Source organism: Cucurbita pepo, chromosome 16 (assembly GCF_057944985.1).
Source record: "Cucurbita pepo subsp. pepo isolate OVF chromosome 16, ASM5794498v1, whole genome shotgun sequence".
In the NCBI taxonomy this organism is placed as follows: domain Eukaryota; kingdom Viridiplantae; phylum Streptophyta; class Magnoliopsida; order Cucurbitales; family Cucurbitaceae; genus Cucurbita; species Cucurbita pepo.
In genome coordinates this window covers 8080689-8100463 of record NC_141813.1, presented here as the reverse complement: position 1 = coordinate 8100463, position 19775 = coordinate 8080689, and the positions used below count along the sequence as shown (strand labels likewise).

Here is a 19775-nt window from a genome sequence, read left to right as displayed (position 1 = left end):
CTCTCACTTTATAATGTCGTTTACTGTTGGGACTGATTTTCTTTTCATTGGATAACCTAGGTAACTCGGTTTTAATCCTGAGCTAACCATGAACTCCTATTTATTCGGAATTATCCTTAGATTTGCATGGGTGAGAGTGGCTCTAGTTCGCCGACTCAATAGGCCTCCCATTTCAGGGGTAAGACTGGGTGAATGGCTGGGGACGTGGGGTGCAAGATGGAATTCACTCCTACCCAGTTTTAGGGATAGAAGAAAGATAGTTCCCTTAAGCGCTGACTCCAGGTCTTGAACAAGGGGCCCCACCCTCTCATTGGCCTGAGAGGGATTCGGTTTACTGGTTGGACCACAAACCAATTGTTCATTAGAGAATCAGTGAGACATAAGGAACAAGAAGTAACTTTAGGGGTAAAACGGTAAATTGACCCAGCTCTAGTTATGAACAACCTATGAAGGATCGACTTACTAATCATGGTTATATCAAATGGACAGAAATATATATATAGTGAGGGGAGTGCAACTACAAGGCTATAGTGGAGTGTCCTAGTAGTTAACGAATGTTGGTTAACAAGGTTAATGAGTTTAGCCGGTTAATCTTGGATCGTTGGAGCCCATGATCTATAGGTCCATTAGGTCCCTCTGCTAGCTCATATCAGACTAAACCATAGAACAGTGTGACGAGTGAGTTCGAAGTGTTCGAATTCAAATTAGGGAATATGCGCTACATATATACGATATATTTAACCGCATTTTTGTTTTATTTAAGAATTAAACAAAAGGAGAGAATCTAAGATATTTAAATAAGATTTAAATATCTTAATCAATTATGTATCGGAATTGATTGGGATTGGCATTTGAATTAATATTAAATATTAATTAAATAGTTTAATTAATCATTTAATGTTACTTTAATTTGAAATTCATTATTCAAATTAATTGTTGAATTAAAATGAAGAAAGTCAAAATGTTGACTTCATTTAATGGAAAAAAATCCATGTTAGTGGAATTTTAAGGTGTCAAAATTTGGTTTAACCAAACTTGCATGCTTGCCAAATAAACCCCACAAGTTTGAGTGGAATTTTGAGTGTCAAAATTTGGTTAACTCAAACATGCATGCTTGCCACATAATCCCAAACATTTGAGTGGAATTTTAAGTGTCAAAATTTGGTGATCTCAAATTTGCATGAACATGCAAACATGACTCTTTAAATAGAGTGATCATGGTACATGGAAGGTCTTCTTCTTCTTCTTGGTGAAAAACCTTGAGAAAAACCTCTCACAAACACTCAATTCACATATACAAAATCCCTCCCAAGTTTAGTCACTCACCGGATTCTACAATCCCGTTCTAAGGCCGGAGGATAGTAGAGAAGACACTAGTGGTGGTTCGAAACCGGTTCGTGAGGAAAAAGAAGTTTGAACTACAAAAAGTTAGTATTCAAACTCATTAAGTTTCAATACTTATGAACATGCTAGTTATTTACTATAATTGATGTCTAAAAGTGCCTAAGATCCAAATTGCTTCCGCATGTGTTATATTAACACCATCAATTGGTATCAGAGCAAGTTTTAGGCACTTTATTTACATTAATTTGATCATGGTGGGTACCTATTTATGAATGAAATTTGTGGTTGCTAAAGTGGATGATTTTGGTTTTGGCATTTTTTTTATACTTCCATTTGATACAATTATTGTAATAAGCCTAATGTGTATCGGCTTTAATGAATGAAGAAAGGTCTGTAATTTTTATGGAGTCATTAGAGTCCATTTTAGGTTGTAATTGATCGAAAATGGAAGAGATAGCAAGCTGAACCGAAGAAGATGGAAGAGGCGGTTCGGGTATTTTTTCTGCCGTTGGGGTCCGATTCAACGTTTTTAAGGGTTGGTTCGCCCAGTTCGTGATCCTCGGGAGCGGCTCAAGTTATTTTTAATTATTAGTGTAATAATTTAGTTAATTGCTTGCTTTAAAATGCCAAAACCAACCAACTTTAGTGTGTTTAATTAATTATGCATTATGAATATATGTTTTAATTAAATAGAAAATGTATATGCATAAAGTATGTCATATAGATTTAAAATCCCACCATAGGCTAAGCATGTTTCATTCATTCCAAGTATGTTATAAGTGTTATAATGTATAGTATGCATGTTTAGGGTTCCATGAGTATATAAATTGTTATATTATTCAAGCCCTCCATTCGAACGAAGCATGGGTGTTGGTGCTTCCCTTTAATATATATTTTCAATCAACTTCAGTTGTTTGTCTCGAACTTACAGATATTCTCAAATATCATGTTTTGACACTTTTTAAAAAGCGTCATTGGCGAGTCAAGTTAAATCCACCAACGTAGGAAGTAGGAAGTTCTTATTATTTCAACGTAGGAAGTAGGAAGTTCTTATTATTTCAACGTAGGAAGTAGGAAGTTCTTATTATTCAATAAATACGTTTGTAGGAAGTTCTTATTATTTCAACGTAGGAAGTAGGAAGTTCTTATTATTTAATGATAAACAATGATACGTTTCAACCACTATTACGAGGAACAAAACTTGAGTCGGCGCCGTAGACCACTCGGCCATCCTGACTACTAATGCTCTGTGCCTTGATTGGTTTGAGAGGGGAGTTCAGCATTTCGTATATGGTGTGTAAATGTCTCCATAGTAGACGCGTTTTAAAACTGTGAGGCTGATGACGATACGTAACAGATTAAAATAGATAATATCTACTAATTGTTGGAGAGAGGAACGAAACAATCCTAATAAGCGGCGAAAACCTCTCTCTAATCGGCGCGTTTTGAAACTGTGAGGCTGATGGCAATACCTAACGGGAAAAAATGGACAATGTTTGCTAGTTGTGCGCTTGGACTTTTACGAATGATATAAGAGCTAGTCATCAGGCGATGCGCCAGTGAGGACGCTTGGCCCACAGAATGGTTGCTTTGTGAGAACCCACATCGATTGAGAGGTGAAAAAACATTTCTTACAAGGGTCTGAAAACTCATCCTTAGTAGATGCAGTTTAAAACCATGAGGGTGACAGCGATACGTAACGAACGAGAGCAGACAATATCAACTAATGATGGTCTTGGTTTGTAACAAATTGTTGGCTGGAATAGCTCAGTTGGTTAGAGCGTGTGGCTGTTAACCACAAGGTCGGAGGTTCAAGCCCTCCTTCTAGCGAAGTCGAATGAAGCATTGTGTGTTGGTGCTGCTTCCCTCTAATAGTGTATTTTGCAATCAACTTCGGTTGTTTGTGACGTGGTGTGTAAGATAACTAACTCGAACTTACAGATATTCTCAAAAATCATGTTTTGACACTTTTTAAAAGGCATTGGCGAGTCGAAGTAAGTTCTTATTATTTAATGATAAACAATGATACGTTACGTTTCAACCACTAGTAGATTTTATCCACTGTGTCTCGCATTTTGCCTCACAATAATATGAGATGTTAGAAGTGGGATTTGAACCTACACCCCTTTTACAAGGAACAGAACTTGAGTCTGGCGCCTTAGACCACTCAGCCATCCTAACTGCTAATGGTGTGTGCCTTGATTGGTTTGAGAGGGGAGTTCAGTATTCCGTATATGGTGTGTAAATGTCTCCATAGTAGACGCGTTTTAAAACTGTGAGGCTGACGACGATACGTAACGGATTAAAATAGATAATATCTACTTATTGTTGGAGAGAGGAATGAAAAAATCCTAATAAGTGGCGAAAACCTCTCTCTAATAGGTGCGTTTTAAAACTGTGAGGCTGATGGCAATACCTAACGGGAAAAAATGGACAATGTTTGCTAGTTGTGCGCTTGGACTTTTATGAATGATATCAGAGCTAGTCACCAGGCGATGCGCCAATGAGGACGCTTGTCCCACAGTAGATGCAGTTTAAAACCATGAGGGTGACAGCGATAAGTAACGAACGAGAGCAGACAATATCAACTAATGATTGTCTTGGTATTTAACAAATTGTTGGCTGGAATAGCTCAGTTGGTTAGAGCATGTGGTTGTTAACCATAAGGTCGGAGGTTCAAGTCCACTTTCTAGCGAAGTCAAATGAAGCATGGGGTGTTGGTGCTTCCCTTTAATAATATATTTTTTCAATCAACTTCGGTTGTTTGTGACGTGGTGTTTAAGATAACTAACTCGAACTTACAGATATTCTCAAAAATCTTGTTTTGACACTTTTTAAAGAGCATTGGCGAGTCATTTTAAATCCACCATGGTAGGAAGTAGGAAGTTCTTATTATTTAATGAGAACATAGGGTAGTGGTTGCCCGGGTTTCTCAGCCTAGTATCCTGCACCTCGCGTTCATGATATCTACATTCAACTGTGCCCCGGAGATACGGTCGAAGCACGGCCAGTGTGCTTCTTCACGACATGCTCTGGTCCCGGGTGTCTTCCTGTGGTCTTCTAGCATTAGAAGAAGTCGTGTCCGTCCTCGACATTTGTGCAATGTCCTCCCACGCTTTTTTGATTTTCAATATAGAACAAAAGGAAAAGACTGACCTATTCAGTGACTTTCGCGGCCGCCCTCACTGAACCAACTTGAATCTAAACTACGATTCAGATCAAGTCTTACCGAAATCGGATTTCCTTTTCGTGCCATATTCGCCTTGACTTTCTCCCCTTTTTTTCCCGGTCCAATATTTGTTCTTGAAAGTCTTCATTTCCGTGTCGAAGCAAACTCTCCAAATTTATGACCAACCCTTACTTTAGTGATCTTACAACAAACAGAAGATTTTCCATTGTAAATTCGTACGGAGCTATCAACGAATTTCAGCAAAATCGAAGATCTACGTGACCAAATTTTTCTGTTCAAAAGAGGATCTCTCTTCTTCATTCTCAACAGGAATGCATCAACAAAACTGCCCTTCCATATATATCGTCATGGCATGAACTCAGAATTTCTTCGCTTCGATTCCGCCCCCGCCCGAAATCCCTTGTTGGCTTCCCTCATGGTGACACCGAAGGTCTACCTCCTTTAGTAGTAGTAGCTCGGCTCCATCAATGAGTTTTTCAACACCCGAAGGTAGCCGCACAATCCTAAGAGAGAGTGTAGGGGGTGCAGGTTCCATCATTTTTTTAGCAAAAGTTCTTACCATGGTAGGAAGTTCTTATTATTTAATGGTAAACAATGATATCATCCACTGTGTCTCGCGTTTTGCCTCACAATAATATGAGATGTCAGAAGTGGGATTTGAACCCACGCCCTCTTACGAGGACTAGAACTTGAGTCTGGCGCCTTAGACCACTCGGCCATCCTGACTACTAATGGTGTGTGCCTTGATTGGTTTGAGAGGGGAGTTCAGCATTTCATATATGGTGTGTAAATGTCTCCATAGTAGATGCGTTTTAAAATTGTGAGGCCGATGACGATACGTAACGGATTAAAATAGATAATATCTACTAATTGTTGGAGAGAGGAACGAAACAATCCTAATAAACGGCGAAAACCTCTCTCTAATAGGCGCGTTTTAAAACTGTGAGGCTGATGGCAATACCTAACGGAAAAAAATGGACAATGTCTGCAAGTTGTGCGCTTTGACTTTTATGAATGACATCAGAGCTAGTCACCAGGCGATGCGCTAGTGAGGACGCTTGGCCCTCAGAAGGGGTGGATTGTGAGATCCTATATCAATTGGAGAGGTGAAGAAACATTTCTTACAAGGGTCTGAAAACCTCTCCTTAGTAGATGCGGTTTAAAACCATTTGGGTGACAGCAATATGTAGCGAACGAAATCTGACAATATCAACTAATGGTTTTCTTGGATCGCAACAAATGATTGGCTGGAATAGCTTAGTTTGTTAGGGCGTGTGGCTATTAACTACAAGTTTGAAGGTTCAAGCCCTTCTCTAGCTTTAGGAATGAAGCATACCTTATAAGTGTGTTGGTGCTTTGCCTTCGTAGAAATTTTCAATGAACTTTCATTTGTGACGTGGCAAGTTTGAAGGTTCAAGCCCTTCTCTAGCGTTAGGAATGAAGCATACCTTATAAGTGTGTTGGTGCTTTGCCTTCGTAGAAATTTTCAATGAACTTTCATTTGTGACGTGGCAAGTTTGAAGGTTCAAGCCCTTCTCTAGCTTTAGGAATGAAGCATACCTTATAAGTGTGTTGGTGCTTTGCCTTCGTAGAAATTTTCAATGAACTTTCATTTGTGACGTGGCATGTAAGAGAGCTGATTTGAGATATTCTCAAAATTTGTAGTTTTAAAAAAAGCATGTTTTGACACTTTTAAAACTCTCATACTTTATAAGTGTGTTGGTGCTTTGCCTTAGTAGAAATTTAAGAGAACTGATTTGAGATATTCTCAAAATTTGTAGTTTTAAAAAATCATGTTTCGACACTTTTAAAACTCTAATGAGTTTAATTGATATCCACCATGGTAGGAAGTTCCATGCCTTTAACTTTGAAAAAAGTTACCCTCTTCATGAGCACCAAAACTTAAGTCTGGCACTTTAGACCACTCACCCATCCTGCTTATTATGTGTTCCAGGATTGTTTTGAGAGGAGAATTTAGCATTCCGTATTTGGGTGTGTAAATGGTATTGATCAAGCCTCTTGTGGAGTGATTCGAATCACGAGTTTAGAAATGAGTTTTCTTTACTCTTGATCTTGATTATCAAGGTAATCTGGTGCCTTAGACCACTCGATCATCCTGACTGCTTATTGTGCAATCCCGCATGTGTTCGAGAGGAAAATTGAGCATTTCTGATATGTGTGTGTAAACGTCTCCCTAGTAGACACATTTTAAAACTTTGTGGCTGACGGCAATACGTAACGGATTAAAATAGATAATATCTACTAGCAGTGGGAGAGAGGAACGAAACAATCCTGATAAGGGTGCAGAAACCTCTCCTTAATAGGCCCGTTTTAAAACTGTGAGGCTGACGACAATACCTAATGGGCCAAAATGGACAATGTCTGCTAGCAATGCACTTGAACTTTTACAAATGATATCAAAGCTAGTCACTAGGCGATGTACTAGTAAGGACACTTGGCCCTCAGAAGGTATGGATAGTGAGATCCCACATCGATTGGAGAGGTGAAGAAACATTTTTACAAGGGTCTGAAAACCTCTCCCTACTAGATGCGGTTTAAAATCGTGAGGCTGACAGCGATACGTAACGAACGAAAGTAGACAATATCAACTACTGGGCTTGGATGGTAACAACTGATTGGCTAGAATAGCTCAGTTGGTTAGAGCGTGTGGCTGTTAAGCACAAGGTCGGAGGTCGTCAAGCCCTACTTCTAGAGATGAGAATGAAGCATAACTTATAACGATGTTGGTGCTTCTCCCTAGTAGAAATTTTTTATCAACTTGAGTTTGTGACGTGGCGTGTAAGAGAACTAACTCGAACTTCGAGATATTCTCAAAATATGAAATTTTAAAAATCATGTTTTGACACTTTTAAAACTTTAGTGAGTTCAATTTCTATCCAGCATGGTAGGAAGTTCCATGTCTTAATTTGTGATATGAACCACGACCAAGGGATTTCCATACCTTAAGGTCCAATTACAAGGACGAGAGCCAAGAAGCTACAACAAATCTTGTACACTTATATTCGAGCTATGGTGAGCTCATCAAAGGAAATTCTAGAAGACGTTGGAGATCTTCCTTATATGTTGTGCAAAGTTGAGCTTCAAGAAAGAGATGCATTAAATGCACTTTAAGTTGCATTTAACGAACTCACTGAATTTATGGAACTAGTCTAAGGATGACTAATAAGCACATTTCATTCATTGCACTGTTTAAATATAATTTAAATATTTGTTTGTCATATTTAAGCTAGCTATTAATATAGGAGTTAGGTTATATTGTAACCCACCCTTAACTAGCCATTTTAATACTAGGTTATGAGTATTTCTCATTTACCAGCGAATTTAATTTGGGAGTTATGTGTCACATAGTTTAAGGTTGTAAACACGATATAAAACCTTCTTTTCTTTGATGAGAAAGATCACATTTTGGAACTAAAAAAAAGAATAGAATTTCTATTTTTTAGCTTTGATGAAAGCTAAGATTTTCTTTGCAAATTCTTTTATTTAGAACTTACATGCGAGAGTCATTTAAATGGTATTGATCAAGCCTCTTGTGGAGTGATTCGAATCACGAGTTTAGAAATGAGTTTTCTTTACTCTTGATCTTGATTATCAAGGTAATCTGTTCCATACTGTTAGTGAAAAGAGTGAGTGATTGAATGGTTGATGAGAAGATTGTATTATGAAGAGCAAGAAGGCTCTATATATACAGAGAATATCTAAAAATCTACAGAAAATCTGGTAGCAAACCAGTAAACAAATCAAAACTAAATCAACTCCAAACTATAAGGAGATTTAATCAGATACTAACTGACAACAATCTAAACAAACATGTGATTTTTAACACTCCTCCTTATTTAGATGCGGTGAACTCCAAGCTTTTTCCTGAACACCCATCTTACTCCAATTATCTTTCTGTTTATAAGTCGATCAACCAACGCCCAGGTTTTGTTTTTCTCGATCACTGAAAGCCTCCTCCTCTGACAGGTGCATCATCAACCAAAGCATCTTATCGTTCATCTTCAGGCTCTTCTTGTCGTTCATCTTCACACTCTTCTTGTCGTTCATCTTCAGACTCTTCTTGTCATTCATCTTCAGACTTTTCTAGTCATTCATCTTCAGACTCTTCAAACATGCTACCAAAGATTAAATTGTTTGGTGCATTAGAAATCTTATTCACCTTCGTCATTTCTTCCCAATTCCATTGCTCATTTCCAGCAAAATGAACATCTCGCCTCCCAATAACACGACTAGTGTGTGGTTGAAAAACTCTGTAAGCTTTGGATATAGGGCTATACCCAATAAAGATGCCAGATTCTACCTTTTTGTCAAGCTTATCACGCATGACCTGTGGAATGTAAGTAAAGCAAAGACACCCAAATACTCTAAGGAACTTTACCAAACTTCAAATGGTATCAGGTTCTCTACAGCTTTTGATGAAATTCGATTTTCCAAGCACACAACAATGTCTGCTGCTTTTCCCCAAAAACGTCTTGGAAGATCCTTCTCATGAAGCATGCATCTCGTCATCTCCATTATGAGTCTATTCCAACTTTGTTGGGTTTTATGTCCTAAAACACATAGTTTGGAAATAAAAACATATTCTATTTTCAATAATGTTATTATTGATGTTTATTCAGTAAAGATTGTTATTGAATAACGTGAATTTTACGATCATTAATCTAAATCCAACAAACTAAGAATACTCTGGCTAAGTATGATTACTTGAACTATATGTAGAGACATAAGAGTGGATCAAGGTCAAGTATATAGTCAAAATGATCTATAGTATAGGGATAAGACTAAGTACCTTATCCTGGGGACACTATGGATGCGGCCCACTTTTGTATATGATATAAACAATATGATCACTAAATTGTATATGTGGAGACATGGGAGTGGGGGCGTCTTATGCAATGAGTATTGCATAAGATCGGACCATGAAGAAAATCACTCTCACTTTATAATGTCGTTTACTGTTGAGACTAATTTTTTCACTCGATGACTTAGGTAACTCGACCTTAATTTTGAGCTAACTATAAACTCCTGTTTATTCAGAATTATCCTTAGATTTGCATGGGTGAGAGTGGCCCGAGTTCGCCGACTCAATAAGCCTCCCATTTCAAGGGTAAGACTGGGTGAATAGCTAGGGACATAGGGTGCAAGATGGAATTCACTCCTACCCGCTTTTAGGGACAGTAGAGAGGTTGTTCCCTTAAGTACTGACTCTAGGTCTTGAACAACAGGCCCCACCCTCTCATTGGCCCAAGAGGGATTCGGTTTGTTGGTTGGACCACAAATCAATTGTTCATTAGAGGATCAGTGGGACTTCAGGAACAAGAAGTAACTTTAAGGGTAAAAACGGTAAATTGACCCAACTCTAGTTACGAACAACTGGTGAAGGATCGACTTACTAATCATGGTTATATCTAATGGACAAAAATATATCTATAGTGAGGGAAGTGCAACTACTAATAGTGGAGTGTCCTAGTAGTTAACGAATGTTGGTTAAAAGGTTAATGAGTTTTGCCGGTTATTCCTGAATCGTTGGAGCCCATGATCTGTAGGTCCATTAGGTCCTCCTGCTAGCTCATATCGTACTAAACCTTAGAACAGTGTGACGAGTGAGTTTGAAGTATTCGAACTCAAATTAGGAAATATGCGCTAAATATATTCGATATGTTTAACCGTATTTTGATTTAATTATGAATTAAACAAAATGAGAGAATTTGAGATATTTAAATAAGATTTAAATATTTTAATTATGAATAGGGATTCATAATCAATATGTGCCGAAATTGATTGAGATTGGCATTTGATTTAATGTTAAATATTAATTAAATTGTTTAGTTAATTCTTTAATATTATTTTGATTTGAAATTAATTATTCAAATTAATTGTTGAATTAAAATAGAAAAAGTCAAAATGTTGACTTCACTTAATCCATGTTTGAGTTAGTGAAATATTGAGTGTCAATATATGGTTTAACAAACTTGCATGTTTGCCACATAATCCCACGAATTTGAGTGGAATTTTGAGTGTCAAAATTTTGTTTGATCAAACTTGCATGTTTCAAAATTTGGTTTAACCAAGCTTGCATGTTTGCCAAATAAACTCCAAAAATTTGAGTGGAATTTTGAGTGTCAACATTTGGTTAATTCAAACTTGCATGCTTGCCACGTAATCCCACAAATTGAGTGGAATTTTGAGTGTTGGTGATCGCAAATTTGCATGAAGAAGCAAATATCACTCTATAAATAGAGTGATCAAGGTACATGTATAAGGGTTCTTGAAAACTTTGAGAAATTCTCTCAAAACTCTCTTTACATCTACTAAATTTCTTTTAAAATTAGTCACTCACTGGATTCCACAATCTCGTTCTAAGGCCGGAGAATAGTAGGGAAGAAACTAGTGGTGGTTCGAAACTGGTTCGTGAGGAAAAAGGATTTAAACTACAACATGTTAATATTCAAACTCATTGATTTTAATGCTTTTCAACATGCTAGCCAATTTATTATAATTGATGTACTTAAACTGCCAAAGATCCAAATTGCTTCTGCATGTGTTATATTAACACCATCAGTTCCATTTCTGTCGAACATCTTAAGGGACAAGCTAACTAGCTCCCCTCTGCTTCCTCCTTTCGTCCTCTAACTAAGACTAATAATGTTACTCTTCAAGTTTGGGATATAGTATATACCATGGTCAGTAAACATTGGTCACCATTCTTGCACTGCAACAAGATGGATCATTTGCCTTATATCAGTACAATTGATCCATCGCCAAACTTCACATTTCCAATGACTTCTCATCAAGCTCCTTGAACTTTGTTTGATCTCCGGTCAAGTGGTTGTTTGCTCCATTGTCAAGGTATCACATGTTGGTCTTCACTTGGTCTTCTCCTTTTTTGAGAAGGTTTACAATAACCTTCTCTTCGTTGAGCATCAACAGGTTAGGCATCTTCTCAACTAACATCAGTGCAAGCTCTTGATCCCGGTGAGTGTGAGATTTCCCTCCACATCGCGCTTCTTCTTGCGGCACTCTACTGCATAGTTCCCATATTTTCCACGAGAGTAACACTTGATCATACTATTGTCCTTCTCAGGGTTGGAATTATCGTGGGTTTGTGAGCTATTGTCACAGCCTCCTCTGCCACCACGTCCACATCCATGTCTATGACCAGACCCAAGACCTTTTTTTTTTCTCGTTATGGCTACCACATCCCCTCGTACTTGAAAAAAAAGAGTCAACCACATCATTCCTTTTCGTCTGTGTGAGCCACTCCACATATGTGAGTAAGAGGTGTTTCTCCTCCTTTTTGTCTTCATAACAAAAATTGTCTCCTCATGGACCTTAAAACGACCAAAAACCTTGATAAGGTCGCCGGACTGCTCGATGGAGGTAACAATTTGCATGAATCTTAGGAGAATAGCTCGAAGGAACTTCTTGACTACGGAGATCGATCGATAAGATAAGGAACTTCTTGGAGGTAATAAATTATATCTCTATAAAATGAGATGTTTTCTATCTATAAAAAAATAGAAGATAGATTGTATGTCAAATAGCGACTCTATATACCAAATATTAACATATTGATACACATTCAATTTTTAATCGAATAACATGAAAACAATTGAGACAAGAACGATACTCTTATTTGTTGTATTTAGTTCATAATATTTATTTAGGTTAGACTAACAAACTATTTTTTATATTCAAAACCCATTAGAAGGAAGGGACAACCGAAATCATATAGAAATGTAAGTCTTGAAGGCCCTAAAAATGAGGTGTTTTTGTATAACAACTTGATAGCACTGGATATTACATGCACCTCGGGCACGCCCCTAGCTCAACAAGCTCTTTTGATACAAATATGTATACTATACATTAACAATGTTTACTATTAAAGTTTAACTATTACCCTTTACGAATAACATGTATTTAACCTATCAATATAATTATATGGGAAGTGATTTAGTGCCTTTATCAGCTACACGATACTATGTCATCTCTTTCCCTTCAAGACAAATTCATATTAAAGATTATTTAACTAACCCTTAAAAGAACCTACATTATAACTTGGTTACGAAGCCTATAACCATGAATCATAGCTAGGATACTTTAATTTACCCTTCAAGATATGGATAATTACGAAACTGTCATTCGGGCAAGAATCAGATTATCAACAATGACCACCTGCACAAAATCCATCGAATATTGACTCTTAGCCGTTGGATCTCCTCCAAAATTGGATAATTCTAGAACACTCATAGATCATCACATCCAACGACTAGGATTCAAAACCAAGGTCGGTAGCTCGCTGATCGGAGATGATATTTCCGATTGGTTTTCCAGAAAATCCAACCTCTAATTAACAACGCTTTGGGAGCTCTCAATCTCGATTTAAGCTTCCCCTATAAAGTTTGAAGTTGAGGAATAGTTTGAAACAAGAATCGAGCAAGGTCGAGCTCCCAATCGTAATCAATAAGCGTTTAGATTTTAGGTCTCCTACTCTTGGATTTCTTCCAAATTTTGGAGCAATTCCCCACCATTTCCTTTCGAACCTGTTCCTATAGTTTCTAAACAAGATTAACCACAAGTTCTATGAAGGAATTGAGTGCTGAAAGTGACTAGAAACCCGTCCCCCAATCCAATCCGCCACTAAAGAGCTTCAAGGAAAACTCAAAATTCCAATCCGAGGATACACAAGAATCCATCGAGCTAGGACGATCCCAATAAGTTTCTACACCTTCAAGGAATGTTTCCATAGAAGACCACAAAGAGAAATAACCTCAGGAACGTGCCCAATTGAAGAAAATCCGTTTTGGGCTCAAATCGGTGGTAAGTTTCGAATTCCTATCTATGGTCCATTTTCCTTAAAATTAAGGATTCTTTTAGTTTCAGAGGAAGAAGTTGAGTAACTTTAATGAAGGAATCGAGAGCTGAAACATCGTAAAACAAGCTACCCAAGAGATCGATTTTCTGGCGTTTTGGCTAATTTGTAGACCGAGGACGATTCTCCAAAATTGCGAACACACACTCAACTTCGTTCCTCCAAACCAATTCATGTTGCTTGAGGAAAGAATAAGAAAGAGGTTTCATGAACAAATCGAGTCTTGAAACCCCTAGAATCGGATACCCAATAACAAATCCTCTGTTTTTGCTTCGGCGACAAATCATATTTTAGACGAACTTTGGAAGCAAATATCTTAGGCTACAATCCACGAGAATGTATGAAATCAATTCCTAGCTCTTCCTTGTAACACCATCTTTAAGTTTCGTGAAGAAATAGAGGAGAAAAATTACGTGATTGGAGCTACGGAGGTTCAGTTTCAGACGGGGGTGCTATATGTCATGCGCGTCTTCTTCTCGTCTAGAGGAAGAAGACGATGACATGGCCGGTTCAGTTGAACCGGCCATGTCGACCCAAAACTCAATATTCCCTTTGTCTTTCTCAATTTTAACTCCCTTCCAGGCTGGCTCTCAAAAATCTTTATGGTTCCAGAAACTAGACACAATAAGGAGTTTGTGTAAGGAAATTTGAGGTAATTCAGATATCGGAAGCTCAAGAACGAAGGTCCTGAACGTCAACGATGAGGTAAGTAGCCACCTTGAACTTTTTGTTAAGAAATACTTGTAGGAATTACTTGGATTTCCATATGAACCTTAAACAAAGTATGAATTAAGGATATATGAAAGAAAAACTCAAAGGAGCATGAGTTAAGGCCTTAAACCAATCAAATTGCTCGAAAATTAGGTAACACTAAAATAACTGACTAAATGAACTCTGCTACCTATGAAACTTTAATGCTTAGCATATTATAGCATGTCGAGGTTATATATGAAATTTGGTAGTCATTGGATAAGGATAAGTAGGTAAACCAAGAAACGGTACAAAATGACCATAATGCCCCTAAGGATATCTACCTCGGGTTCATGACCTAGATGACCTCCAAATATTATGAAACACTTAACTAGATCTTATTTTATGATGCTTGATGATGTGGTCAAGTTTGAAAACTATTGGAGCTTGTTCAGTAGCAAAACCAAGAATTAGGGGTAAATGACTAAAATGCCCCTAGGACTACTTATGATAATTCAAGGTCTATACGTGCTTCAAATGATTTGATAATTCTTATAAGATTTATTCTCAAGGACATGAAGATATGTTTGAGATTTCAAGTTGATTGGAGCAAGTTTGGAACCTAAACCAAGTCAGGACCCAAGAAGCACCACAAGAATCAAGACTCTTCTAGAACCCTCCAAAAAACTCCTAGGAATCTATGACCTTCTAGAACGACTCACGCTAAGATGGGTTCATATGGTTACAAATGAAAGTTGCAACTTACACCTCAAGAAATTATGGACCTTAAAAACTTACAAGATTGAGAACCAAGAACAACATCACACAAGCTTTACTAGGTTGACTCAAGGACGAGGGACCAAGGTCCCCAAACTCAGAAACTCTACGTAATACTCTAATCATATACATAGTGACCTGTGACCTCCCACCAAGCGGTACTTTTAGAGGCCTAAGAATTCCTCTTCTAGGTGGGATGCCTTGCACCATGTTTCCTTTGTAGGATGTCATGTTTGGCCTCAAGTTTCCTTTACCTAGATGAGATGTCCTGCACCATGTTATGGGTACCCAAAAGATTTGCAGGATGCAATGTTCATGTATGCACCGACCATGTGACCTTTATGGTCCATCATGGGGAGTAGTCTAAGGTCACGGGGGAACAAGAAGAGAGTAAGTTACCTTAACCAAGAATCAAGAACCACCTAAGATCTCCCACGGTACAGCATGCTCATGACTTAGACTACGCTGCTTGGAACGCATGAAGCCTTGAGCATAGGTATTTAGACTGTATTATAGGGCAAGCCCTTAATTGTGGATTAGACTGCATCGCTTGGAACGCAAGATGCCTTGGATGTAGATTTTTTTACTATGCCGCTTGGAACGCATGAAGCCTTGGGCATAGGTTAGAAGACCGTATCAAAGGGTAAGCCCTATGATGTGGGTAAGACTACGTCGCTTGGAGCACATGAAGCCTTGGACGTAGGTTAAGGCTATGTCACTTAGAACACATGAAGCCTTGGACATAGGATTGTCAAGTGCATGGCTAGTGCCGTAAATCCTAGGGGGAGTGTCTTGGAGAACGAATCAAGAACCAAGAAAGTACCAAGAATAAGAGAAAGATCAAGGACTAGAACATGGATCGATATCCTAGTTCTGAGGACAAAAACCAAGAACCATGGTACTAAGGCCCTTAAAGGATAATCAAGAAGTAAAGAACAAGAAGTAGATGGCATAAGTACTTACAACAAGAACAAGAACAAGAACAAAAACAAAAACAAGAACAAGACAAGAACAAATAATGTGGTACCCTAACCTATCAAGTACACGATTAAGAGCCTACAAGTAGGCTACTTATTAAGTCTTTGTACTCATTCCTTATTCTCCTTTTTTTTTTTTTTTTTTTTTTTCAGGTAATAAGGAGCTAGTTGAGGTCGGGAGCAGGTGCCATATACTAATCTCACCCGTCGTCCTCAACCCTTTTGTCTTAAAATGTTTTGTGTTCGTTAGTTATTTTGTGTTTTAACTAGTATGTTGTGTTTTAAATACTTATGTACAAACTTTATTTTGATATAATGTATATATAATGTTTTAACTTCTTTTGTTTTATTTCACGAAAAATTTACCCATCTTTTAGAGTCATCGAGTCAGCCCGGTCCTTACAGCTTTGTTCCCCTCTCTAATGATGTGGGATCTCATGCTATCATTCAATCGAACATTGATATTTCACTTATTTATAAGCACTGATGTACTTTATCAAATCAATATCAATTAGTTCAACTATATATCAAGTATCATTCAATCACTAACATGCTTAAATAACATGCTTACAATTCTAATTAGTTCAACTATATTAGTTCAACTATATATGTTAATAGTTACAAACATGCTTAAATAAATGAATTTTCAAGTCTAATTTATAAATATAACTCAAGTATAAAACTTCAATTAACTTTATATAAACCCTTTGCCATTTAACATGCTTTAACACATTAAATTCATCCATTCAACCATATAACAGATATTAAATTAAATATCAATTCATAAATGTGTTTAATCCATAAGCAATATTGAAATGGAGAAATCCAAATAGTTACCGCAATCTAAGTTTGATTCAAAATATTTTCCTCTTATAAATTTTTCAAAATCTTCTGATTAGTTTTTAAAATAAAAAGTATAATAGTTGCATTTAACTCAAAAAAATGGTAAAACAAAGATGTCAAAGTGAATCAAAATAGATAAAAATAGTCCAACTGATCCGATTCAATTCAACCAACACTGGTTATTCAACCTTCATTTTCACAAATGGAGGTCGGAGGTGTCATTTTCCTTCAATTTCCAATTTTCATATCATCAAGCTCGATTCTAACCTTAGTTGATGCCTTCACCCAAAGTATAGTGCACATCTAGATGAATTTAATGAGATAATAATCAAGAAAAATCATTGATTCTATCGGTAGAATTTTATGGAGTACATTTTTTTAAGATAAAAATAACCTTAAATCATTTTTATAGGACCTCCACTAGAATTAATTTTTCTAATTTTTTTTCAGCAGCAAATCTCCCTTCAACAACAAATTTTTTCACCAAATTTCATTGAAAAATAGGAAAGAGCGACGTAGAAATTGGATTGGCCTTAAAAAGCTAGTCCCGAGCGACGTAGAAATTGAGATGTGATTTAAACTACTTAGATACCCTAAAAACTATGTAAATCTCCACTATGCCTAAGAAAATTTAAGATAGCTTACAAGTCCATTAACAGGGTGAACAATGTCACTAAAGCCCGACCACCTCGTATTTCCTCTACACCTCAGTAGCACTATTCAACAACTTAGATCGAACCTACTACTGTGCCAACCTATTCACTATTGTGACAACGCAAACTGACTAATTCTGAGGAATTAAAAATTAGTTCACCCAAGAGATGAGATACACCGTCCATAGATTCGCATTGCAAAAATTAGTTCACAATAATATGAGTTGTCAAAAGTGGGATATGAAACCACACCCTCGAGGACCAATCTTAAGTCTAGCGCCTTAGACCACTTAGCCATCTGCGAAAAATTAGTTCACAATAATATGCATTGTCAAAAGTGGGATATGAAACCACACCCTCTTACAAGGACCAAACTTAAGTCTAGCATCTTAGACCACTCAGCCATCTTGACTGCTTAGTGTGAGATTTCACATTGGTTTGAGAGGGGAATGAAGCATTCCTTATAAGGGTGTGTAAACGTCTCTCTAATAGACGCATTTTAAAACTTTGAGTCTGATGGCGATACGTAACGGATTAAAATAGACAATATCCACTAGTTGTTGGAGAGAGGAACGGAGAATCCTTGTAAAGGTGCGGAAACCTTTTCCTAATAGACAGGTTTTAAAACTGTGAGGCCGATGGAAATACCTAATGGGCCAAACTGAACAATGTTTATTAGTAGTGAGCTTGGACTTTTACAAATGATATTAGAGCTAGTCACCAGACGATGTGCGAGTGAGGACGCTAGGCCCTCAGAAGGGGTGGATTATGAGATCCCACATCTACTGGAGGCCCTCAGAAGGGGTGGATTGTGAGATCCTCCATCTACCGGTGAGGGGAAGAAACATTTCTTACAAGGGTTTGAACACCTCTCCCTAGTACATGTGGTTTAAAACCATGAGGCTGACGGCAATACGTAACAAACGAAAGCGGACAATATCAACTAGTGGTAGGCTTGGACTATAACAAATGATTGCTTGGAATAACTCAGTTGGTTAGAGCGTGTGGTTGTTAACCACAAGGTTAGAGGTTTAAGCCCTCCTTTGCTTCTTCCTAGTAGAAATTTTGAATCAACTTGGGTTTGTGACGTGTGTAAGAGAACTAACTGGAACTTCGAGATAATGATTCTTTCAACCCAATCACCTAACGCAAGTAGATATTATCCACTTTAGCTCAGCATCAACCTCACAATTATATAAAATTGTCAAAAATGGGATATAAACTCACGCCCTCTAAACCAGAATTTGAGACGGGTGCCTTAAACACTCAAACAACAATAAGAGAGAAGGCGTCTAACGTGAAACTTTGGCTCAGCATCAGCCTCACAACTATATAAAGTTGTAAAAAATGGGATATAAACTCACGCCCTCTTAACCAGAATTTGAGACGAGTGCCTTAGACCCCAAATTTGAGACTGGTGCCTTAAACACTCAAACAACAATAAGGGAGGAGGCGTACTCAAACAACAATAAGGGAGAAACCTGGTACATCACTAGGTAAACTTTTTTACATCACTAGGTAAACTTTTTTTTTGGTCCTTAGACCCCAAATTTGAGACGGGTGCCTTAAACACTCAAACAACAATAAGGGAGGAGGCGTACTCAAACAACAATAAGGGAGAAACCTGGTACATCACCCGGTAAACTTTTTTTTGGTTTTATCATTTCTCAAATCTCACTTAATTAATCTTAATCATACTCATTAGAATAATCCTACCTTCAGCTTCCATTGTGTTAAGACTAGTGGCTACATACTTCCATGCATTTTTGAACAGGAGGCATATTTATAAACTCACTACTCTTAGATCATTTATGTTCATCAAATGACATGATAACTTGCTTCATAATTCAATTCCAAGATCACAACATGCTCAAAAGGACAAATATAGTTTCTTATTTGAGAAGAAAATCAACGATCTATTGTATGGATACAACCAAATTTCTCTACTAAGTGCCATAGTTTGATTGCAAGTACATGAAAAGTTGAATGAAATTTGAAAACAACCCTTCTCAAACTCTTCCATACCAACTTGAGATTTTGAATTGATGAACAAAATTATGGAGCACACTTTGAGAATTCTGATGTAGGAGTTCATGGACCAGTTGAATTGATGGAGAAACAATAATGAATTTTTCAAGCGATGATTTGTATTACAAGGTTGGTTTGGATGGTGAAAAGTTCGAATTTTTCAATCCCAATTGTCAATAAAGGGAGCCCTGGGACTGTGGCAATCTCCCATTGATTAAAATTTTCATTTGGTATAAGGTACTGAATCGCTTCAGTTTTGAAGTGTTCTTCTTAGTATAATAATTTGAAATGTTCGTAAATTTATGATTGGTTCTTTTTTTTTTTTTTTTTTTTTGTATGTTTACTTTCCAAACTCCAAGCGGAAGTGACGCAATGATAAT

General features: G+C 37.3%; 3 non-coding genes across 3 annotated transcripts; 1 reads left to right on the top strand and 2 right to left on the bottom strand.

Annotated features, from left to right (window-relative positions):
* Positions 1 to 3100: 3100 nt before the first annotated feature.
* Positions 3101 to 3174, top strand: TRNAN-GUU (transfer RNA asparagine (anticodon GUU)). Its single transcript has one exon. It is a non-coding gene; the product is annotated as a tRNA-Asn (tRNA).
* Positions 3175 to 3440: 266 nt separating this feature from the next.
* On the bottom strand, positions 3441 to 3525 carry TRNAL-CAA (transfer RNA leucine (anticodon CAA)). The gene has a single exon. It is a non-coding gene; the product is annotated as a tRNA-Leu (tRNA).
* Positions 3526 to 5176: 1651 nt separating this feature from the next.
* On the bottom strand, positions 5177 to 5260 carry TRNAL-CAA (transfer RNA leucine (anticodon CAA)). Its single transcript has one exon. It is a non-coding gene; the product is annotated as a tRNA-Leu (tRNA).
* Positions 5261 to 19775: the final 14515 nt, after the last annotated feature.